This window comes from Schistocerca piceifrons, chromosome 2, assembly GCF_021461385.2.
Source record: "Schistocerca piceifrons isolate TAMUIC-IGC-003096 chromosome 2, iqSchPice1.1, whole genome shotgun sequence".
Lineage (NCBI taxonomy): Eukaryota > Metazoa > Arthropoda > Insecta > Orthoptera > Acrididae > Schistocerca > Schistocerca piceifrons.
In genome coordinates, this window is record NC_060139.1 from 1,126,720,239 (window position 1) to 1,126,746,648 (window position 26,410).

At 40.9% G+C, this 26,410-nt stretch overlaps 1 pseudogene; it reads left to right on the top strand.

Annotated features, from left to right (window-relative positions):
* The first annotated feature begins 9,204 nt into the window (after positions 1-9,204).
* Positions 9,205-26,410, top strand: part of LOC124776185 — a 38,383-nt pseudogene continuing 21,177 nt past the window's right edge.

The window sequence follows — 26,410 nt, forward strand, 5'->3', positions numbered from 1 at the left end:
TAAATACTTACTCTAGCTCATCTTTCAAGACTTGCATGCCAACAACAACACCATCTATCCAATCTGTTTTTATTTCACTTTCATGTAAAGATTTCTCCACAAAGGATATCATCTGCCATGTAGGCAGTGCAAGAGGAAATTCCACACTCACATTTGGGTAATCAAGTGGATTCTGTGTCTTGTCAGAACCAAGTACAATCAACCCAATTTCATCTTTACCACTGGTAAATATCTGGAAACATATTAAATAGTAAAAATAAGTTTTGTTTATAACAAGTTGTATACCAATAAAAACATCACACACAGATACTCTTTATAAAATTATTTAATTGGATAGATAAAAAATCTACTCACCAAGCAGTGGCAGAACAGACACATAAAAGACTGTTGTGATAGGCAAGCGTTTGGAGCCAGTGACTCCTCCTTCAGGTTGAAGGGTTGCAGGGGAAGCAAGAAGGGTGAAGGAAAAGGACTGGAGAGGCCTAAGAAAAGGGGTAGATTTCGAGAAAGTTACCCACAACCGTGGGTCATGGGTGACTTACCGTACAGGATGATAAGGAAAGACTAATTGTTGGGGACTGCATCGGGCAAGATTCGGAAACCTGAGAGCTTAAAGGTGGAAGACAGGGTAATATGCAAGACAGAGATTACTACTAAAACGGGAAAGACAATGAAAGATGTAGAAAGCTAAAACGGAGTGAAGCAAAGAGTAATTACAGTGAAGAAAAGCTGAGACAGGAGAAATTAACGTAAATTAAGGCAAGGTGGGTGGTGAGAACCAAGGACACGTTGTAGTGCTAGTTCCCACCTGCGGAGTTCTGAGAAACTGGTGTCTGGCGGAAGAATCCAGGTGGCATGTGTGGTGAAACAAGTGCCGAGGTCACGTATGCCATGTTGTAGAGCATGCTCTGCAACAGGATATTGCGAGTTTCCAGTATATACACTATGCCTGTGCCCATTTATCCTAACTGATAATTTGGTGGTAGTCATGCAGATGTAGAAAGCTGAACAGTGTTTACATAATAGCTGGTATATGACATGTGTCGTTTCTATTTTTCGCCTGATCCGCAGTTCTGGGTGACTTTCCCAAAATCTACACCTTTTCCTGGAACTCTCCAGGCCTTTTCCTTTACCCTTCTTCCTTCCCCTTCAACGCTTCTGTCTGGAGAAGCCACAGGCTCCGAAAGCTTGCCAATCACAACAGTCTTTTATGTGTATGTTCTGCTGCCGCTTGGTGAGTAGATTTTTTATCTATTCAATTAAATAATTTTATCAATAATTTATTGTTTATGTTGTTATAGTTACTCTTTATAACCTACTTAAAATACATCACGTACCCTCCTCTCCACAATTCTTCGAACACATAGTTTTGCCTTTTGTAAAAAATCACTGCGTTTCTGTATAACATACCTGGAGTCAAAGTGTCCAACATCTATTACAATTATAAACAGAAGAAAGAAAGTCATTGTATTTATTGGCAGTATTACGCAATCAAATATTTTGAAAGAGTTCCAGTGGTATAAATTTACAATATCTTACAAATAAATATATACGTTTATTCTTTAAATCAGTTCTTAGCAATAACATAATAGTATAAATTGCAGAATCAATATAGCCAATTTTAATGTAATGCCTGCAATACAAATACAAAATAACAGCGGTAAGTTATAACAAATGAGAGAGAGAGAGAGAGAGAGAGAGAGAGAGAGAGAGAGAGAGAGAGAGAGGCATTTAGACAATGTTTCATTACAGTGTGAAACTTATTAGAATTAAAATGAAGCCATAGTGAATTATTACATTCCAAAAATAATAATTATTCTGTTCTTTCACCCCAAAATAATACTTTCATTAGGTAATATATACTTTTAATTTTAGAAATTTTTACAACAGCTCTGAACTTCACTGCTTCGACGAAATTATTACATGTGTCAATGAATGAGGGTTGATAACACTGCTTCAGTCATTCAATTGTTCGTCATGTGATATTCGCAATGTTATTAATAACTTCTTATGTAAAGTTCTATCATCAAAAAGATAATCTACGTAAGTTTTAAAACTCACGAATGTTTAAACAAAAACTTGAAAATGGGTATATCAGTATTTTGTAGATTCTAGCATTGCTAGATTTACTTTTAAATTTTAAAGTATATGAGCAGATTGAGCGACTTTCCATCCAGAAAATTTGCTGTTGGCAAGACCTCACTACAAAGAAAAATGGTCTTTCCGGAGTCAAATGCTAAAAAATACATAAATACCAGCATTGTAAGTGATACAAACAGGTATTAAGCAACGGGCATAAATATCGTTCTGCTTGACGAGAAAAAAAGTAGGTAGATGAAAGAGTAAATTGGGTGTTCACTTTTCAGATGAGATCATGTCCCCCATATGTGAAGAAAATAGCCAATATGTAAAGAGAATTACAGATAAAAAGTTTTCTAGAATGAGATTTTCACTCTGCAGCGTAGTGTGCACTGATATGAAACTTCCTGGCAGATTAAAACTGTGTGCTGGACCAAGACTCAAACTTGGTGATCGTAACCCCAGACCTGTGTTGCCGTTTTGGGAGGTAGATCTCGTATCTGGAAAGAGGAGATGACAGTTAGGGTACAATGGGCGAGCAGCTGCCATCAATTTTTGATGGTGCAGAACCCACAATAGTGGAACTGCTGCCTAGTCCAGAGGCACCTGTTACCAGTCTTACCCCACAATAGTGTATCGAATCCAGACGTAATGTCGAAGCTGATAAAAAGTCATATGAGAGATTCCTGTAATCTAGGTGTGACTGCACCAATGCTGCATACAGCCATATCAAAGTAGAGTGGACCACACCGCGGTCGGTGTCGCTGAGGCATAGAAGAGCATTCAGGTGCGACCTACATGTCTGCTTTAGTTGACAAAGACGGGGAAGCCATGTCAACTAGGCATCAAAGACCGGTCCTAAAAAACACAATGACAGAAATGCATAACATAGGTCATGGCAGCCAAAAAATGGATGCTATGAGTGAAAGCCCAGGATTGTGCTTGGTGTATTGCTCCCTGCATTCTGCCTCCAGCAATAACCGTCGCGGACGAACAAAAAAGATGGGGGCACCATATGTCATGCAGCTGCCGCCAGATCATTGATAGCCACAAAAAGGAGAGCGACACTCAAAACAGAACCTTGTGCAAGCCCCTTCTCCTGCAGGGGGGGATGCTACAGGAGGCACCAACCTGTACCCAAAAAGTGTGACATGGAAGAAAGTTCTGGATAAAAATCAGGAGTGGGCCATGGAGGCCCCACTCCTTTAAGGTGGCAAGGACGTTATGGCACCATGTGGTATCATAAGATATATACGCAGATCAATGAAAACTGCAACAAGGAACTGATGTTGAGCAAAAGCTGTTCAGATAGCACACTTCAAGTGGACTAAATTATCTTCAGTAGAGCGCCCTTGGCGAAAAGCACCCTGGATCGAAGCCAAAGATCCGGGGATTCAAGGACACAATACAGCCTTCGACTAACCATATGTTCAAGTAACTTGCAGGACACTGAGTAAACAATCTGGACGACAGCTGTCCGTTTGAAGAGGCAATTTATCTGATTTCAAAATTGGAATAACGGCATTTTCTCGCTACTGGGAAGAGAATTCTGCATTGCACCAGGGATGGTTAAAGAAAGGCCAGGTACACTGCTGGAAAAATTTGCAACACCAAAAAATAATTAATGTAGAGTAATGAAATACCAGGAATATATTTGTTGAGACAACGTATGTAAAGTGATTAATGTTGCAGGATCAGAGATCAATGTGAGTGTGAGATAAGCCACTGCAAATGTAAATGTAAATGCTGGTACGCTGTTGTACACGTGTCATGTGTCAGTTTGTGGGATGGAGTTCCATGCCTGTTGCACTTGGTTGGCCAATATAAGGACAGTTAATGATGTTTGTGGATGGGTTGAAGCTGTCATCAGATGATGTCCAATATGTGCTCGATTGGAGGTAGAGCTGGTTATCGAGCAAGCCAAGGCAATATGTTGACACAGTATAGCATGTTGGCTTACAACAGCAGTATGTGAGCAAGTGTTATCCTGTAGGAAAACACCTCCTGGAATGCTGTTTGTGAATGGCAGCACAACAGGTCAAATAACCAGACGGACATACAAATTTGCAGTCAGCGTTCGTGGGATTCAGACAGACAGTTTTGTCAGTGGAAAAGCGAAAGCCATTGTCGATGCTCCAGGAGTAAAGACAATCAAGACATTGCTGAAGATGCCACTAAGTGAGACAGGTTCATAGAGAACTGCAATAGAAGGCAATATCGTCAAAAAGAAGGGAGCCGGAGATGCCCAGTGGGATACAGGCCATTATAGCGTTAATGGCGATAGCAATGAGAATGACACTCAGAATGGAACCCTGAGACACACCATTTTCCTGGATAAAGGTGTCCGACAAGGCAGACCCTTCATGCACCTCGAAAACTCGGTCTTTTAAAAATGTCTGAAGGAAACAGGGTAGGTGGCCACGGAAGCCCCACATGTGAAGAGTATGGAGGGTACTAGCTCTCTAGCAGGTGTCATAGGCCTTCTCCAAATCGAAAAACACGGCGACAGTCTGGGATTTCTGCAGAAAACCATTCTTGACATGGGTGGGCAAAATAATGAGACGGTCAACTGCAGAATGCCGTGTTGAAAGCCACACTGTGCATCCATCAAAAATTGTGAGACTCGAGCCACCATATCATCCGGGCATGAATCATATGTCCCATCACCTTGCGAACACACTGGTAAGAGAGATGGAGTGGTAGCTAGAAGGAAGAGAGTGTGTGTGTGTGTGTGTGTGTGTGTGTGTGTGTGTGTGTGTGTGTGTGTGTGTGTGTGTGTGTTTTTGTGTGTGTGTGGGTGTGTGGTGTGTGTGTGTGTGTGTGTGTGTGTGTGTGTGTGTGTGTGTGTGTGTGGGTGTCAGAGAGAGAGAGAGAGAGAGAGAGAGAGAGAGAGAGAGAGAGCTAATTTCGGCAAGAGCTGGATTTCCATCAATAAACTGAGTTGAAGTCTGCTGTTGTGGTCTTCATCCAACTACTGCTTTGGTGCATCTCACCAGCCTATTCCAGCCTTTGTAAGCCTCTTCATCTCTGCATAGTATTTCAACCGAAATCCACTTAGAATGGTGAACCACCATTCAGAGAATAACTTTTTAACAACACAGTTTGACTTCTGTAAAGCTCTACCTCCAATCGAGCACATATTGGACATCATCTGATGACAGCTTCAACCCATCCACAAACATCATTAACTGTCCTTATATTGGCCAACCAAGTGCAACAGGCATGGAACTCCATCCCACAAACTGACACATGACACGTGTACAACAGCGTACCAGCATTTACATTTACATTTGCAGTGGCTTATCGCACACTCACATTGATCTCTGATCCTGCAACATTAATCACTTTACATACGTTGTCTCAACAAATATATTCCTGGTATTTCATTACTCTACATTAATTATTTTTTGGTGTTGCAAATTTTTCCAGCAGTGTACCTGGCCTTTCTTTAACCATCCCTGGTGCAATGCAGAATTCTCTTCCCAGTAGCGAGAAAATGCCCTTATTCCAATTTTGAAATCAGATAAATTGCCTCTTCAAACGGACAGCTGTCGTCCAGATTGTTTACTCAGTGTCCTGCAAGTTACTTGAACATATGGTTAGTCGAAGGCTGTATTGTGTCCTTGAATCCCCGGATCTTTGGCTTCGATCCAGGGTGCTTTTCGCCAAGGGCGCTCTACTGAAGATAATTTAGTCCACTTGAAGTGTGCTATCTGAACAGCTTTTGCTCAACATCAGTTCCTTGTTGCAGTTTTCATTGATCTGCGTATATATCTTATGATACCACATGGTGCCATAACGTCCTTGCCACCTTAAAGGAGTGGGGCCTCCATGGCCCACTCCTGATTTTTATCCAGAACTTTCTTCCATGTCACACTTTTTGGGTACAGGTTGGTGCCTCCTGTAGCATCCCCCCCTGCAGGAGAAGGGGCTTGCACAAGGTTCTGTTTTGAGTGTCGCTCTCCTTTTTGTGGCTATCAATGATGTGGCGGCAGCTGCATGACATATGGTGCCCCCATCTTTTTTGTTCGTCCGCGACGGTTATTGCTGGAGGCAGAATGCAGGGAGCAATACACCAAGCACAATCCTGGGCTTTCACTCATAGCATCCATTTTTTGGCTGCCATGACCTATGTTATGCATTTCTGTCATTGTGTTTTTTAGGACCGGTCTTTGATGCCTAGTTGACATGGCTTCCCCGTCTTTGTCAACTAAAGCAGACATGTAGGTCGCACCTGAATGCTCTTCTATGCCTCAGCGACACCGACCGCGGTGTGGTCCACTCTACTTTGATATGGCTGTATGCAGCATTGGTGCAGTCACACCTAGATTACAGGAATCTCTCATATGACTTTTTATCAGCTTCGACATTACGTCTGGATTCGATACACTATTGTGGGGTAAGACTGGTAACAGGTGCCTCTGGACTAGGCAGCAGTTCCACTATTGTGGGTTCTGCACCATCAAAAATTGATGGCAGCTGCTCGCCCATTGTACCCTAACTGTCATCTCCTCTTTCCAGATACGAGATCTACCTCCCAAAACGGCAACACAGGTCTGGGGTTACGATCACCAAGTTTGAGTCTTGGTCCAGCACACAGTTTTAATCTGCCAGGAAGTTTCATATCAGTGCACACTACGCTGCAGAGTGAAAATCTCATTCTAGAAAACTTTTTATCTGTAATTCTCTTTACATATTGGCTATTTTCTTCACATATGGGGGACATGATCTCATCTGAAAAGTGAACACCCAATTTACTCTTTCATCTACCTACTTTTTTTCTCGTCAAGCAGAACGATATTTATGCCCGTTGCTTAATACCTGTTTGTATCACTTACAATGCTGGTATTTATGTATTTTTTAGCATTTGACTCCGGAAAGACCATTTTTCTTTGTAGTGAGGTCTTGCCAACAGCAAATTTTCTGGATGGAAAGTCGCTCAATCTGCTCATATACTTTAAAATTTAAAAGTAAATCTAGCAATGCTAGAATCTACAAAATACTGATATACCCATTTTCAAGAGGCCAGATGACAAGTGTGTTATCCACATAACAGAAGAAGAAGAAAAAGAAGAAGAAGATGGATTTCCATTTGGATGACATCAGGGCCTCTTCCTCGAAGTGCACCGTAAACGTATTCACAATCTCTGGTCAGAGTTGGCTGCCTATTGTGACTCCATCTGTTTGCGGGAGGGGGATGTGCCACGAGTCAGTGAAGTGGGAAAGTTGACCAAGTAATATGCGTGACGTGTCATACCTCGACCGATATTGAGAACAGAATAAAAATTCAGAGGCATTACTTTTCAGCACTCCCATGCATATTCTGTATGCAAGAAAAGCTTATGGAGCAGGTTTCTCATTCAGAAATTCTATTTCAGTGTTGGTTGTTTACACGAAGACCGTGTTAAGCATAATGGAAGAAGGAGAAATGTTTATAAGCATTCCAGATTTGGCAGTGGCAGGCTCATGGTCTGCTGAGACTCTGGTTTATTGTTTCACTATATTGCTGCTTGCATTGCTCAGAATCTCATTTTGTGCGAACATAAAATTGGTAGGTTCAGGAGGGCCATGCTAAATGCCTTGCAGGGCCTCAGTAGTGCCACCCAACTAGCACCTGAGAGGGCAGACAACGCTCATGCATACGTGATCCTGCAGTGAAGTTGTGTACATTTAGTCAGGAAGTGGGCTTGTATACTGTGAGACAAGTATCCACACAGACAATGTGATGGCATCTGGAGCAGCACAGACTGTCAAGCCCTTAATGCAGCTCTAGAGAGAGGTGAACTGACAGCGGTGCAACTGACAACAATGCCAGACACAGGAATGGCACTGTGTCATCGTATCAGATGAGTCTCGGTTCTGCAACATCGTCACAATTGATGTACTTGTGTGTGGAGGCTCTGATGTCAACAGACCTGGCCAGATTGTACCTGTCATTCTCATGCGGGTCCAGCATGTGATGTGATGGTATGGGGTGCAACTGGATACATGTCACAACGTCTGGTTCACATAGCCAGTAATTTGGACAGCAGCCATTGCATTTGTGTTTTGTTAAGGCCTATCGCTGTGCCCTATTCTCAAGGGCTCCGTGACGTTATCTTTTAACAAGATAATGCAAGACTACACATCACCTGAGCTGTACTGAGCTACCTTGATACAGAGAGTGTTCCACTGTTGCCGTATCCAGCATTTTCTTCAAATCTGTCACCTGTGTAGAACGTCTGTTCACTGGATGCCAAGAGATGGCTATGCCACCAGTCGCCAGCCACCAGTCGCCAGCCACTACAGTTGATGAACTCTGACATATGACATACAGTTGAGTAGCATGAAATGATGTACCCATGGCTGTAATCCAACCTCGATTTGATATCCAGTGTGATGAGAGCTGTTCTGCTGTTCCAGTTTCAATACTGAAATTCATATATTATTTTTATGCTATCCTAACCAGATTGGACTGTGGTGTCATACAGCATAAAATATCTTACAACATGTTGAATCAGTGATGAGAAGTGTAGAACAGCCAGCAGGGGAAAGATGTTGGCAATGAGACAGCTTTTATGTAGAACAGCAGTACAGTGAAATGGTGACATAGACTCACTTGTAGGCAAAGCAGAATGCAGACTTCAATTCATTGGTAAGATACTGGAAAATGTAATCAGTCTATAGAGGACATTGCTTACAAAATACTTGTGTGGCACATTCTAGAATATTGCTTAAGTATGACCCATAACAAATAAGGCTAATGGCAGACATTGAATGTATACAAAATAGTGTAGCATGATTGATCATAGATTTATTTGATGCATGGGAGAGCATCAAGAAGCTACTAAAAATTGGAAATGCCAGACAAGTGAAGATAGACGCCAAATATATGACAAAACCCAACTTATGAAATTTCAGGAACCTGTATTAAGTGAGGTATTTAGGGATTATACAATAACCGCATATGTATCACTCCTATAGGGACCATGAAGGCAAGATTAATTACAGCATGCACAGAACCATTTAAAGAATCATTCTTCCCACACTCCACATGAGCATTGAATGGGGAAAAACCATAATGTGTGGTACAACAATGTACTTTGTCGTACAACCCACAGTGGTTTATACAGTGTGAATGGAGACATGGAATCAGTTGACAGTAGCTGGGTAATGGTTCATATTGATTCCCATTTCCCTGTTGCAGTAGGTGATCTCATGCCTCTAATTATTTTTTCATTGCTATCTTAACTTGCATTCTTCAATTCAGTTTATTAACCCTTCTTATCTCTTTGTATTAGGGCAAATGTACAGTTAACTTTTAAGGAATTTGTATTTTCAATTTATCAACTGGAGGTTTGTTTCATATGCAGCAGCAATGTTACAAATTATTTGTTTCAGTTTCTTTAGAATAATTTGCTGTTTCACAGGTGCCTTGAAGAAAATAAAAGATCTCGAGAGTGTCTTAATGACAACCGATGGCCTCATGTTGACAAGACAGCTGGTTGCCTTGCAGAGGGCAGGGCTTGACGGTCTGAACATCAGCTTAGACACCCTGCAGTCCCAACGCTACAACCAGATCACGAGGAGGAAAGGCTGGGAGCGTGTCATGGCTGGCATAGATCTAGCCTTGCAACTTGAATACGACCCTGTGAAGGTATTACTAGTGCAGCTGTCATCGCATGCAGACTTTCATAAGCAAAAGATATAAATCTGTTGTTAAGAATAGCAATACAAGAATCACCATTTTAAAGCAGTACGCCCTCACCCTCGCCCCCATCACCGCTCCCACCCTCACCCCTGTCTCCACACTGCAGCTGTAAGTGAAGGAAGGTATATTAAGACAGAAGAAGTAAATTTTAGCTGACGATGCTAACAGTTTCATAGTTTATACAACATAAAAAATTATGCCTTGCAAGTTTACCAATTAAATATCTTATATTTTCCTCCCAAGAGAGTCTTATGAGACTCAAGATCTTTACAGTTTCTCTTTTTTTCTTTTGTGTCTTTAGTTTAAAATAAGTTTCCTCTATTGTGGTGTTGTTTTGAAAAAAATACTCGATTGTTTGGAAAAATTATTCTTAATTCTGTAGTCACACTTTTGTTGTGTCTAAGTACTACTGGTTTCAGTAGCAAGTACCAGCATCAGTTCATCTTATTATCAAAAATTTCTTTGCAGAATAAAAGCTGACCACTGTGGCCAAGCGGTTCTAGGCACTTCAGTCCCGAACCGTGTTGCTGCTACGGTCGCGGGTTCGAATCCTGCCTCAGGCAGGGATGTCCTTAGGTTAGTTAGGTTTAAGTAGTTCTAAGTCTGGGGGACTGATGACCTCAGACGTTAAGTCCCAACTGCAAACTAGACATACCATTTTCAGGGTGCAGTTCACATCTATTGAAAGCACAACAGTTACCTTTACTTTTAGTAGATAAGACACCTACTGGGGTAAGTGACTTGATGACTGCACACAAGAAGTTGTCATTTATTCCATATGTAGCTACCATGCAGACTCATATTTTGTATTAGTTTGTCTTTACTCTTCCAAAAGGTTAAACCTTGTCTCTGCAGCCACAGCTTCCTCTCTTCAGCAGTTGTCTTCATCTCCATGTGTGAAGAAAATCCCATTCATTGATCATATTGTTTAAGTAGGATGTTCTCAGTCATCCCCTTGTTTTCTTACCTACGATCTTGCCTTCAGAAATGTTTTTTAAAAGATTATCATCTTCAGTTAAGTGTCCAGTGTATTTTGCTTTGCCCTGGCCTATAACTTTCAGTGTTTCTTTCTTCTCTCCTATTTCCTTTAACTTTTCTGTCAATGCAGCTAGTTCTTGTACTTCTCCTCCAGAACCACATTTCAGCAGGTTTGAGGCGAGCTTCCTTTGGCTTTTCTAATGTACAGATTTTGCATCTGTGTGTCAGAACACTCCACACAAAGGTCTTTACAAATATTTTCTTAATGTGGAAGCTGATATGTTTATTCAGTTGCAGCTTCTTCTTATTTTGGAAGGAACTCTTCACCTGTGCTTTTCTTTTCTTGAATGCCTTGAAATATTGATTGTTTTCTTGCAAAATGCTACTGAGATAGTGAATTTCAGTTCCTTTCTTGAGTTGCTCATTGCCTGTTCTTGTGTCAGTCCTACCTCCACCTCCTTTCTTGTCTGTACCCATAACTTTTGTCTTCTTTGTATTCATTTTTAGCTTTAGTTTTACCACTTCTTGATTTAAGGCCTGAAACATTTTATTTAGTTCCTACTCTGATTTACTATTGCGATGTCGTCAATCTGCAGTGTATATGCATGCAATTAAGTTTCCATATCGACATCATGCTCCAAAAACCACCTAACTGTGTGTGGCAGGGGGTACGTCTCATGCCACCAACTGATCCCCTCTGCCTTGTTCCACTTGTGAACAGTGCTTGGGAAGAATGACTGTCAGTACACTTCTGTATTATCTCTTAATTTCAAATTTTCTTCTCGTGATCATTTCGTGAATTGTATATGAGAGAAACTATTATGTTGTCAGACTCTTCTCGGAAACTACTCTCTCGAAATTTGGGTAGTAAATCTTTCCGTGATGCACAACTGCTCTCTTATGGCATCTACCACTGGAGTTGCTGAGCATATCTGTAATGATGTCACAGCGACTAAATGATCCTGTGACAAAACACTCCGCACTTCATTGGATCTTCTTTCTCTCTTCTGTCAGTCCTACTGGGTAAGGACACAGAGGTAATTTACATTCACTTAAGATTCTTCCTGTGAATCTTAGTCTGGCATCTGCTTTTCTATTGCTGTGTTATGTGGTCATTCCTCTTTAAGGTTGCTCTGGATAGTTACTTCTAGATATTTTATGGTAGATTCTGTTTCCAGCAATTTGTCATTAATAGTGTAGTTGTACAGTATTGGATTTCTTTTCCTGTGTGTGTGTGTGTGTGTGTGTGTGTGTGTGTGTGATATGTTACATTTATTTATGTGCAGGGTCAACTGCCAGAGCCTGCATCATTCACCAATCCTCTGCAGGTCATTGTGCAAATTGATACTGTCTTCTGTTGTTGCTACTTTCTGATGGACAAGTGTAGTACCTGTGAACAATATTAAGGAGCCTCTGACACTTTCTACTGGATCATTTATATACATTGTAAATGTAATGGTCCTATCGCATTTCCTTGGAGTATTCCAGAAATTACCTTTTGATTCTTGTCATCTTTTCTTTGTTGTTGTTATTACTTCCTTGATGAACATATTAAGGAAGTAAGGTGATAGAAGGCACCCGTCTCTCACTGCCCTTCTGGTTTTCCTTCTTTCATATCCGGTTCAGTACTCTGACTTTTGTATATACTCAAAATTAATCATCTGGCCTTCCACTTTGGACATTACTTTAAGGAATGATGATATAATGGTAATCTGTTTATTAAACAATATTTTAACGATACACTATGCTTTCTGATCATATAGTGGCTTGATGATGGAATTTGATACTGAAATTAGTAATCATTAGACAAAATAAAAGTGAAGCTATAATAAAAGAAGGTAATATTTTGGATCATGTCAGTTGTTGTTCCAAACAACAGCACGTCCGGAATAGGTTCAAATGGCTCTGAGCACTATGCGACTTAACTTCTGAGGTCATCAGTCGCCTAGAACTTAGAACTAATTAAACCTAACTAACCTAAGGACATCACACACATCCATGCCGGAGGCAGGATTTGAACCTGCGAACGTAGCGGTCACTTGGTTCCAGACTGTAGCACCTAGAACTGCACGGCCACTCCGGCTGTCCAGGAATAGGTACTAAAATTATTTGTCCGCTGATGACCTCACAGCTTAGAACACTAAAACACAAATGTTAATTGTTTGTTATGTGCCCTGGTAGAGTTTACAACTGTTTACAGTTCACGATTGGTTGTTGGAGATTGGGCGTTACTCACATAGTGTATTTAGTGCACAGTGCAGAAAAAGGCAGAGTCCAGAAAAGTAAACAAGTGTAAAGGCAGAAGTTTCACGACAGGACGTTGTGTCACCATACTTGGAAGACAATTATAGCCAAAGACAGAAATTTAAAAGAAACTGGCTCATTTGAGCTGCGGAGACCTAGTTGAGGATTCTCAGTAGATAATTGTTAGCACAGTAGAATTTACAAAGAGACAATGTCAGTTCGTGTGAGGGAATGTTGATTGGTAAGTACCTATCAGCTTTCTCATAAAACTCACAATTTGAAGAATACACATCGAGGAAAAGGTAGAAGTCCAACAGTGTCAAATCTAGACAATAATATCGATCATCCAACAATTTTGCAAAATCCCCAGTTGTACTTACTTTACTTAATTACTTACTTACTAACCTACTCAGATTTGCTGTGTACCAGCACACAACTAGCTGATTGGGGGGGGGGGGGGGGGGGAGAGGGATGAGTGGCGTGTGTGGGAGGGGGGGGGGGGGAGGCAGGGGGCTGGGAGTTAACTTGGATTTAGGCCAGGAAGCAAAGGATGTGCTGTATGGCTACGAAAGTTGAGTATTCTTAAATAAGATCAGCTGGTGCCAATGTATTGGAAAGTAACTGGCACACAAAGTGCAATTGTGGCTCCTTTTTCTTTGTGAAAGAAGAAAAGAGAGAGAAATCGTCTCATTAGCGAAACAATGGCAAGAGACTACTATTTCTTGTTACTTACACTGCTGCTTTCTTTGATAATGATCAACAAGAACCAAATAATAGACTGTGTATGATAGAACATGTTCTCAACGAGAGTTTGTTTCATTTGTATAACATTTTATTCCATCATAGATGCTGCACTTACAGTTTCATATATGCATTGCAGCAGCAGACACAATAAAAGTAGCAATCAGCAGTGCTTAGTTTGTTGAATGGGTGAAAAATATGCCATTGTCCCAGTTCCACATATCCCCAAAATTTGATTCTGCCAAATTCTGTACTCTCTGAAATCGAATGTTTAATCCAAAGATGAAAGTGAATAAGTTTGATGCAGTATTGCTAATATTGTTTATTACTCATCTTGCTGAATGAAGTGCATACCGTGTCCTTTCTGAAAGGTTTGCAGAAGTAATGCACATACACACATACACACACACACACACACACATACACACACACACACACACACACACATGCGCGCAAATGCAGATCACACATACATGACCACTGTCTCTGGCTGCTAGGGCCAGACTGGGAGCAACTGCGCATCATGGGAGAAACAACGGTCGTGTGTGTGTGTGTGTGTGTATGTGTGTGTGTGTGTGTGTGTGTGTGTGTGTGTGCGTGTGTGTGTTTTGTCCACTTTGGAAGAAGACTTTCTGATCGAAAGCTTACGTGTTTAGTAGTCTTTTTGTTGTGCTTGTCTGTGACCTAACATCTCCTGTATACAGTAAATAGCAATGTATCTTTTTTATAATATGGTCATTATTCCAGCCTAGATTTTCTATTGTTTGTTTCCTTTTAAGACCTTATAAAGACAGTTGCTGACAATTTCTTTTTTCTTATTGGAGAAAAGCAAAACCATATGGGGGCCAGAATTAGATTGTAAATGAATATGGAATAGAGTATTTTTATTCTCCCTGTATGCAGTGTCACACTTCATTTCTGGCAGCACCACCTTCTCAACACATGACTGTCCCCCACCACCTCACCATAGTCTTCAAGTTATATCCTATAGCACTTCTGGGTGGACAAATAGATGAAGGATGTAGTTTAAAACAGTATAACTAAACTTAAAAGTCAAACTGCCCTTTTATAGAGACTGCCATCATTATTTAAACATACTAAACAATATCAAAACAGTCGAAAGAAATTTTTTTTCAAAAGAGCAGAAAATTGTAGTGAAATTCATGAAAGGATTGTTTTAAATTGTTATATCTTAAATCAATAAGTATGTCAGCATTTCCCAGGATTTTCTGGCTTAATTAAGACTAGGTCATGCCACCACAGTGGTCAGACAGTGGACTTGCCTTCGAGAGGACAACGGACCCGAGTCCCATCGGGCCACCAAAATTTGGCTTTTCCTCAATTTCCCTAAATGATTTAAGACAAATGCTGGGATGGTTCCTTTAAAAAAGATGACATTCGGCTGAGAAAGCTAATTTCTGTGGCAGGTCTGATGACACAGTGCTGATGGAAGCACGAGTATTTCAGAGCACACCATTCATTGCACATTGTTAAACATAGGGCTCTGCTGCAGACAACCCCTGTATGTTCCCATGTTGACAACACTGATGAATTACAATTTCTGTGGCTCGGGAGCAATGAGATTGGGCAGTGAATCAATAGAAATGTGTCATCTGGTTGAATCATTCATGTTTCGCATTACACCTGCTTGACGGTTTTGTGCACATACACTGTCAACAGAGTGAATTGGTGCTTGAAAGGTGCACTTTGCTACAGACGTAGGCCAGTGGGAGCAATATTATGCTATGGAGGACATTCACCTGGTCTTCTGTGGGTCCTGTGGTAGTAACTGAAGGCTCCATAACAGCTTTGTTCTGTGTGAACATTATTGTGCACTGTCCGCACCGTGTCCCTAATGAAGGTGACATGTTTCAACAATATGACTTTCAGTGTCACGAGGCCAGAATCAAATTCACCCCTTCTGAATCTGATGGAATACATCTGCGATGCTATCAGATACCAGGTCTGCACCCAGAAACCACTGATCTCCAATTTATGGGAATTACATGACCTGTGCTTAGACATGCGGTGCTGCATAATGCTGGGAACATACCTCACATAATGCTGGGAACATACCTGAAATTTGTTGAACTTGTCCTACACAAAATCACTGCTGTATTGTGTTCCAACAGTGGACAAACACATTATCAAACAGGAGGTCATAGTGTTTTGTCTCATCAGTTTATATATTCAATGCTTGAATGAAAGGTGTGCTCTTTTCCTATTTTCTGCCATTGCGTGTATGAGTAAAGCAGGATGTTCTACCATTTGGGCTTGTTTATATGAAGGCTGTCAGTATTACCACCTGCACAGATACTAAATGCTCCTTTTGTGAAGACCTTTTATCTTGAGAACACTTTTAACTTTGTTTCACAAATGGCAGCACAGTTTCAAGAAAGCTTCTAAATTTAATGTAATAGTTAAAATAATACCTTCAGCAAAAGATGTGTGCGTTGGAGTGGGGAAAAAGATTGGAGATGTATGTAGTTTAATTTTCGTAAATTGTTAAGAAGGTTAACAGCTTGGCATGCTAAGATAAATTCAGACATTTTCTAAAAAAAGAGAAAAAGATTAATTTAACAGAATCAGTGAGGTATACAAATTTAACAACAGACTTGTAGAACCATTATTTTGTAGGTCAGATTAGATTAGATTCATCTTTTGTTCCAAGACCCAAAACATGAGATGATTCTCATGGGTGAGTAACATGCCAGAAAGTATAACATAAAAAATATAAAACATTTGTATACCCTGATCGTTTGTCAGGAGATCGTCAAACTAGGTGAATACAATACAAACTGGAACAGCTAATATTTTCAGAATTGATACGCTGTCAGATTGAAACATTGTTATGCACTATTAATAAATTTATCAAACAAAAAGTACATAATTTTGACTGTTATGACAAAGTGCTCTCAGAACTGAAATCTAACAGACATTCTTATTTGAGCTGGCCTAACAGCCACTGTTAAGATATTCATCTATAGAGACTTTCAAACTCTGTTTAAACCATGCTTTATCTGATACCAAGTTTTTAATGGTGTCTTTCTTCCACAGATAAATTGTGTTGTAATGCGAGGTTTTAATGAAGATGAAGTGTGCAGTTTTGTGTAGTTAACAAAAGAGAGTAATGTTGACGTAAGATTTATCGAGTACATGCCTTTCAGCGGCAACAAATGGAATGATGGGAAGATGGTCTCATTTAGTGAAATGCTCCAAATAATTAGAAAGCAGTGGCCTAACTTCGATCCTCTTCCCAATGGGCCAAATGATACCTCAAAGGTACGTACAGTATTACATATGAACATACATTGAAAATAATTTAATGTTTATGACTTACTACCAATCACAAGAATACTTCACATCTGCTGGTGGTATGAGAGATGGACTGGTTTAGTTATATATTTCTCATCCCATTCAGTAAGTCTGTCCTGGCCTGGGTTTCTCTGTAGCTTTTCTGCAACTCTCCCTATTTCCTAAACCTTGACAAGCCTTTTCTTTCTTCCCTTTTCCTTTCCCTTCATTGTTTCTGCCAGAAGAAGAAGCCACTGGCTCCAAAAGCTTGCACATTTCCGTAACTTTAAGGGGAGTTAGAAGGGGAAAACATTCTTGTTCACTTTTTCGGGTTTTTATCTGATTATAAAATTTGCAATTTTCCAAAAAAATGATATGTATATTACTTATAAACTTGCGTGGGAAGTATTTTATTTTATTTTCTAAAATATAATCTACACCAGTTGAAAATGTTAAAATTTTTACATGCATTATTTCGAGACCTAATAAAATCGGTAATTTTTTATATACAGGGTAGTCCATTGATCATGACTGGGCCAAATATCTCACGAAATAAGTGTCAAACGAAAAAACTACAAAGAACGAAATTTGTCTAGCTGGAAGGGAGAAACCAGCTGGCGCAATGGTTGGCCTGCTATAAGGCACTGCCATAGCTCAAACTGATATCAACTGTGTTTTTTAAAATAGGAACCCCATTTTTTATTACGTATTCGTGTAATACGTAAAGAAATAGGAATGTTTTAGTTGGACCACTTTTTTCGCTTTGTGATAGATGGCGCTGTAATAGTCACAAACATATGGCTCATAATTTTAGACGAACAGTTGGTAACAGGTAGGTTTTTTAAATTAAAATACAGAACGTAGGTACATTTGAACATTTTATTTCGGTTGTTCCAATGTGATACATGTACCTTTGTGAACTTATCATTTCTAAGAACCCATGCTGTTACGGCGTGATTACCTGTGAATACCACATTAATGCAATCAATGCTTAAAATGATGTCTGTCAACCTCAATGCCTTTGGCAATACGTGTAATGACATTCCTCTCAACAGTGAGTAGTTCGCCTTCCGTAATGTTCGCACATGCATTGACAATGCACTGACGCATGTTGTCAGGCATTGTCGGTGGATCACAATAGCAAATATCCTTCAACTTTCCCCACAGAAAGAAATCTGGGGATGTCAGATCCGGTGAACGTGCGGGCCATGGTATGGTGCTTTGACGACCAATCCACCTGTCATGAAATATGCTATTCAATAATGCTTCAACCGCACGCAATCTATGTGCCGGACATCCATCATGTTGGAAGTACATCGCCATTCTGTCATGCAGTGAAACATCTTGTAGTAACATTGGTAGAACATTACGCAGGCAATCAGGATACATTGCACCATTTAGATTGCCATCGATAAAATGGGGGCCAATTATCCTTCCTCCCTTAATGCCACACCATACATTAACCTGCCAAGGTCGCTGCTGTTCCACTTGTCGCTGCCATCGTAGATTTTCCGTTGGCCAATAGTGCATATTATTGCGGTTTAGGTTACCGCTGTTGGTGAATGATGCTTCATCGCTAAATAGAACGCATGCAAAAAATCTTTCATCGTCCTGTAATTTCTCTTGTGCCCTGTGGCAGAAATGTACATGACGTTCAAAGTCATCGCCATGCAATTCCTGGTGCATAGAAATATGGTACGGGTGCAATGGATGTTGATGTAGCATTCTCAACACCGACGTTTTTGAGATTCCCAATTCTTGCGCAATTTATCTGCTACTGATGTGTGGATTAGCTGCCCCAGCAGCTAAAACACCTACTAGGGCATCATCATCTTTTGTTGCAGGTCGTGGTTGGTGTTTCATATGTGGCTGGACACTTCCTGTTTCCTTAAATAATGTAACTATCGGGCGAATGGTCCGGACACTTCGATGATGTCGTCCAGGATACCGAGCAGCATACATAGCACACGCCCCTTGGGCATTTTGATCACAATAACCATACATCAACACGATATCGACCTTTTCCGCAATTGGTAAACGGTCCATTTTAACACGGGTAATGTATCACGAAGCAAATACCGTCCGCACTGGCGTAATGTTATGTGATACCACATACTTATATGTTTGTGACTATTACAGCAGCTGGCCAGAGTGGCCGAGCGGTGCTAGGCACTACAGTCTGGAAACGCGCGACCGCTACGGTCGCAGGTTCGAATCCTGCCTCAGGCATGGATGTGTGTGATGTCCTTAGGTTAGTTAGGTTTAAGTATTTCTAAGTTCTAGGGGACTGATGACCTCAGAAGTTAAGTCCCATAGTGCTCAGAGCCATTTGAACCATTTTTGACTATTACAGCCCCATCTATAACAAAGCGAAAAAAGTGGTCCAGCTAAAACATTCATATTTCTTTACGTACTACATGAATATGTAATAAAAAATGGGGGTTCCTATTTTTAAAAAATGCAGTTGATATGAGTTTGACCTATGGCAGCGCCATCTAGCAGGCCAACCATAGCGCCATCTGGTTTCTCCCTTCAAGCTAGACGAATTTTGTTCTTTGTAGTTTTTTCATTTGATGCTTATTTCGTGAGATATTTGGCCTGGTCACTATCAATGGACCACCCTGTAGAAAGCTGTGGATTGCTGTGTTGTAAAGGTTAAATTATGTGTTTGTATTGGTAGCACTGTCAAAAATAGTATCGTATCTTTTCATAGTATAAACATGCTTTGTATATTGAAGTGCTAACGTTTTTCCGAGGAAAAGTGACGAATAGACTGGTAAATCTCTCAAAAAGTATGACTCCAAAATGAAGTGTTTTTAAGAAATGTGGGTTTCATGGTAATAAAATTTTGAATAAAGAGAAACATTGTATTCAGCATGTGGTGTGTGAAGTTACAGACAATGAAATACTGGCAAATTCATGAGTATCTAGAGAAACACCCATTAGTGCTTCGAAGATTAAAATAAAACATAGTGATAACACAGTTATCTCAAAACAAACCTCATGCAAACGGTAGGTTAGGTTATATTCTGATACATTTACACATCCTAATAGGGATGTTATGTGAATGTGTGTGCTGTATGTTTGTGGAGGGCCAGTTAGTTTACATGAAGACATTGAGGTATCAAATGGACAAGCCAGGAAACTTATCATTAATTCTGCCAGTTGTAAATATACTCATTCATTTTGGAGTTCTGATAAGTGTAAAGATAATTATTTTAAAATAAATATTAGGTGGTTTTATGGATTGAGAGCTATTGGCAAAGGACACACTGCAGCAGAAACAATGTGTGTCGTGATGTATATGCCACGCCCACTTTGTAAAATGGACAAGTATGCAGGATTTATTGGAGCTGCTGTGAAATCTGCTGCATGTGATTCAATTAAGGGTGCTGCAAATGAAGCTGCTGAAATAAACGATGGTATGATTGACATATCAGTAGCTTTTGGGGCACTTGGTAGAAGTGCAGCTGCAGTTCTAAGAATTCTGTTGCTACAGTGACCAGTGTGGATACTGGAAAGCTAATAGATTTCCAAATTTTAACCAAATATTGTTATAAGTATAAATCAAGGAATGAAGAAGGGCATATCTGTGACAGAAATTATGAAGGACAACTAGTCGTACGGAGGCCTGTGCAGCTGTTGAAATTTATAATCGATCTGTAAACTAAAGGCGAGTGTGTTACACTAAGTTCTTAGGTTAGGCAGACTCAAATGCATATAACAGTGTAGTAGCCACTCAGCCTTATGGTGAGAAGCTTATCACAGAAATGGAATGTGTTGGTCATGCCCAGAAGAGGATGGGTACCAGATTGAGGAAGTTGAAACAAAGTTTGAGAGACAAGAAATTTTCAGGTGGTAAGACCATAAGAAGCAGGCTGACAGACAACATGATTGATGAACTACAACAGTATTATGAGATTGCCATTAGAAATAATACTGAGGATTTGTTGAAAATGAAGCAGGCAGTATGGGCTACCTTCTTCCAGAGACTGTCAGCTGATGATAAACCAGTACACCATCTTTGCCCTCCTGGATCTGGTTCATGGTGCAATTACCACAATGCCCAGTACTCAAACAGGTCATACAGCCATAAACATTCTATCCCAGCAGCAGTTGTGGATATCATAAAACCTGTTTACAGAGACCTGGCAATCCTGAATTATTGAAGAAGTGTCTGCATTGTCAGACTCAAAATCCCAATGAGTCGTTCAATAATCTTATAGTGTCAATGTCATCGTAACTGCCGTCTGCGTCACCTCTGCTGTGCAGCGAGCTATGCTAGTTTAAGTATTAACTCTATTTTTCTTACTTGTCACTTCTTCTTCCGTGTGTTTTTGCTTTTAGGAAGCTTTAATTGTCGAGTGCTAGTAATAGTGTTCCATAGATTTTGTGTTTGTTTTGAATACAGTCAGAGAGAGTCCGTTTAGTCAGCCATAGTGCCAGGAGTGCTAGTGTTTGTTTTGAATACAGTCCAGAGACAGGTAGTGCTATTTTCATTGTTTTCTACAGGAAGTATCTAGTAACCACAATTTAGTCAACTATCAGCCGCCTTTAGTGAATTAGCAGTCTAGTTATAAGTTGATTAACTCTCTACAGTAAATTGATTTCTTAGGATGGATAGGATGTGAGACTGCTGTGTACGGACACAGGAGGAGCTGGCCACTGTTCGCGAACAGCTGAACGTGTTGATGGCCGTGGTTAGCCGTCTTCTGGCTGCTGCCTCGGAGTGTAGTGGCAGTGGGGAGTCTGGTGCATTGCATGGTACACCCCAGGTGTTACATGCTTCACCCACTGACCCTGCTGTCGACACATCTTTGCGGGTACCGGGCGTGGTTGGGCCACTCTCTTCCCAAGGGGAGTGGCGGGTTCAGCGGCGTTCGCGGCGCACGAGGCGGAGGGTCAGTGTGGAGGCTGGCCGTGTAGCATCGTCCGTTCTGCCTGTGAGTGGACATGTGGCCACTCCTTCAGCAAGGTCCGAGCAGGCACATGGGGGGGAGGGGTTTATTAGTTATTGGGAGCTCCAACGTTAGGCGGGTGATGGAGCCCCTTAGGGAAATAGCGGAAAGGTCGGGGAAGAAGGTCGTTGTTCACTCTGTCTGCTTGCCGGGGGTCTCATCCGAGATGTGGAGGAGGCCGTGCCGGCAGTGATAGAGAGCACTGGGTGCACCCGACTGCAAATTGTTGCTCATGTCGGCACCAATGACTCCTGCCGTCTGGATTCAGAGGTCATCCTCAGTTCGTACAGGCAGTTAGCAGAGTTGGTGAAGGCGGAAAGCCTCGCGGGGTGGAATCTGAGCTAACTATTTGCAGTATCGTTCCCAGAAACGATAGTGGTCCTCTGGTTTGGAGCCGAGTGGAAGGCTTAAACCAAGGGCTCAGACCACTCTGCAGAGATCTGGGGTGCAAATTTCTCGACCTCCGCTATCGGGTGGAGAAATGTAGGGTCCCCCTGAATAGGTCATTTGTGCACTAAATGCAAGAAGCGGCTACAAGGGTAGTGGAGTATGTGTGGAGTGCACATGTGGGTTTTTTAGGTTAGAGAATTCCCTCCCTAGGCCCGACAAGACACCTCCTGAGATGCGGCAAGGTAGGAGTAGACAAAATGCAACAGGGAATAACAATATTAATGTGCTAATAGTAAACTGCAGGAGCGTCTGTAGAAAGGTCCCAGAACTGCTCTGATTAATAAACGGTCACAATGCCCACATAGTACTAGGGACAGAAAGTTGGCTGAAACCAAATGTAAACAGTAATGAAATTCTAAACTCAGATTGGAATGTATACCGCAGAGACAGGCTGGACAGTGAAGGGGGAGGCATGTTTAAAGCGATAAGAAGTGCAATAGTATCGAAGGAAATTGACGGAGATCCGAAATGTGAAATAATTTGGGTGAAGGTCATGGTTAAAGCAGGCTCAGACATGGTAATTGGATGTCTCTATAGGCCCCCTGGCTCAGCAGCTGATGTGGCTGAGCACCTGAAGGATAATTTGGAAAATATTTCGAGTAGATTTGCCCACCATGTTATAGTTCTGGGTGGAGATTTTAATTTGCCGGATATAGACTGGGAGACTCAAACTTTCATAACGGGTGGCAGGGGCAAAGAATCCAGTGAAATTTTTTAAGAGCTTTATCTGAAAACTACCTTGAGCAGTTAAACAGAGAACCGACTCATGGCGATAACATATTAGACCTTCTAGTGACAAACAGACCTGAACTATTTGAAACAGTTAATGCAGAACAGGGAATCAGCGATCATAAAGCAGTTACTGCATCGATGATTTCAGCCGTAAATAGAAATATTAAAAAAGGTATGAAGATTTTTCTGGTTAGCAAAAGTGACAAAAATCAGATTTCAGAGTACCTGATGGCTCAACACAAAAGTTTTGTTTTAAGTACAGATGGTGTTGAGGATCAGTGGACAAAGTTCAAAATCATCGTACAATATGCGTTAGATGAGTATGTGCCAAGCAAGATCGTAAGAGATGGAAAAGAGCCAGCGTGGTACAACAACCGAGTTAGAAAACTGCTGCGGAAGCAAAGGGAACTTCACAGCAAACATAAACATAGCCAACACCTTGCAGACAAACAAAAATTACGCGAAGCGAAATGTAATGTGAGGAGGGCCATGCGAGAGGTGTTAAATGAATTCGAAAGTAAAGTTCTATGTACTGACTTGGCAGAAAATCCTAAGAAATTTTGCTCTTATGTCAAAGCGGTAGGTGGATCAAAACAAAATGTCCAGACACTCTGTGACCAAAAAGGTACTGAGACAGAGGATGATGGACTAAAGGCCGAAATACTAAATGTCTTTTTCCAAAGCTGTTTCACAGAGGAAGACTGCACTGTAGTTCCTTCTCTAGATTGTCGTACAGATGACAAAATGGTAGATATTGAAATAGATGACAGAGGGATAGAGAAACAATTAAAATCACTCAAAAGAGGAAAGGCCGCTGGACCTGATGGGATACCAGTTCAATTTTACACAGAGTATGCGAAGGAACTTGCCCCCCTTCTTGCAGCTGTACCGTAGGTCTCTACAAGAGTGTAGCGTTCCAAAGAATTGGAAAAGGGCACAGGTCATCCCCGTTTTCAAGAAGAGACGTCGAACAGATGTGCAGAACTATAGACCTATATCTATAACGTCGATCAGTTGTAGAATTTTAGAACATGTATTATGTTCGAGTATTATGACTTTTCTGTAAACTAGAAATCTACTCTGTAGGAATCAGCATGGGTTTCGAAAAAGATGATCGGGTGAAACCCAGCTCGTGCTATTCGTCCACGGGACTCAGAGGGCCATAGACACGGGTTCCCAGGTAGATGCTGTGTTTCTTGACTTCCGCAAGGCATTCGATACAGTTCCCCGCAATCGTTTAATGAACAAAGTAAGAGCATATGGACTATCAGACCAATTATGTGATTGGATTGAAGAGTTGCTAGATAACAGAACGCAGCATGTCATTCTCAATGGAGAGAAGTCTTCCGAAGTAAGAGTGATTTCAGGTGTGCTGCGGGGGATTGTCGTAGGACCGTTGCTATTCACAATATACATAAATGACCTTGTGAATGACATCGGAAGTTCACTGAGGCTTTTTGCGGATGATGCTGTGGTATATTGAGATGTTGCAACAGTGAAAAATTGTACTGAAATGCAGGATGATCTGCAGCGAATTGATGAATGGTGCAGAGAATGGCAATTGAATCTCAATGTAGACAAGTGTAATGTGCTGCGAATACATAGAAAGAAAGATCCCATATCGTTTAGCTACAATATAGCAGATCAGCAATTGGAAGCAGTTAATTCCATAAATTATCTGGGAGTATGCATTAGGAGTGATTTAAAATGGAATGATCATATAAAGTTGATCGTCGGTAAATCAGATGCCAGACTGAGATTCAGTGGAAGAATCCTAAGGAAATGCAATCCGAAAACAAAGGAATTAGGTTACAGTACACTTGTTCGCCCACTGTTTGAATACTGCTCAGCAGTGTGGGATCCATACCAGATAGGGTTGATAGAAGAGATAGAGAAGATCCAACAGAGAGCAGCATGCTTCGTTATAGGATCATTTAGTAATCGTGAAAGCGTTACGGAGATGTTAGGTAAACTCCAGTGGAAGACTCTGCAGGAGAGACGCTCAGTAGCTCGGTACGGGTTTTTGTTGAAGTTTCGAAAACATACCTTCACCGAGGAGTCAAGCAGTATATTGCTCCCTCCTACGTATATCTCGCGAAGAGACCATGAGGATAAAATGAGAGAGATTAGAGCCCGCACAGAGGCATACCGACAATCCTTCTTTCCACGAACAATACGAGACTGGAATAGAAGGGAGAACCAATAGAGGTACTCAAGGTACCCTACACCGTCAGGTGGCTTGAGGAGTATGGATGTAGATGTAGATGTAGACCAAAAAATGTTTTTCTCGTAATGAAGACACTAAAGTGGGGGTCAGCTATGCTGTTATTGCTTTTAATGATGGCAACATTGGTAGCGTGAAAGTGCTACAACATATGGGAATTAATTCTGGAGCAAACTGCATCAGAGAATTTGAATGGATGGACAAGGTTTGCATTGGTAAAGCAAAGTATGCAGCACAGTTGGCCACTACGGAGTCCAGAAAGAAGAAAACAAGAAAAAACTTAAAAAAGATCAAGAGGATGATATACAGTAAGGTGCAGGGTGCTTCTGAGTGACTAAAAATAAAATGTTAAGCATATATTGAGTTACAGTCTATTAAAACTTTAAAAACTCTTCCTGAAAATTTACATTTTCTCTTGCATTTTTCCGTAAATCTCAGAAACTACTTCGAGTAGCGAATTCAAATTTTCAGGGAGTAATAACATACGTATCCTGAGTCTTCTTAACTAAAAGAAAAACATAATGTTATGTATAAATAAAATTATTTAGAATAACATACAAAAAAGTACACAAAATTTTAACTGTGTAATTAAAAAATTGTATTTCCAAAAGCAGTGGCTGAAATGCAATTATTGTAAGACTCAGAACATATAGTTTAATGTGCTGTAAAAGTTTCTTGTCAATGGCTACAGTTGTTCCTGAAATACGGGGAAGTTAAGTCACTAAATTTAACATTGTCAGGATAGGGCGTTCAAACTCCCCTTAATGCACGTTTTCTCCTTCCTCCACTTGGTGAGCGACACATTTATAGTATTTTCACAACAGCAGTAGCTATTTTCTTACAATTTCTTTTTGCCGGCATCCCATGTCCCGGGCTTCAAGGGATGTGTGGGATTTATTACCTCAATGAGTGAACACTTCTGTGGCACGTGCAACCGTTTACGGATAACAGCTGATGGCAATTTGGAGGTGTGTCTCTTTGGGAATTCAGAGATATCTCTCAGGTGAGTGATGAAACATA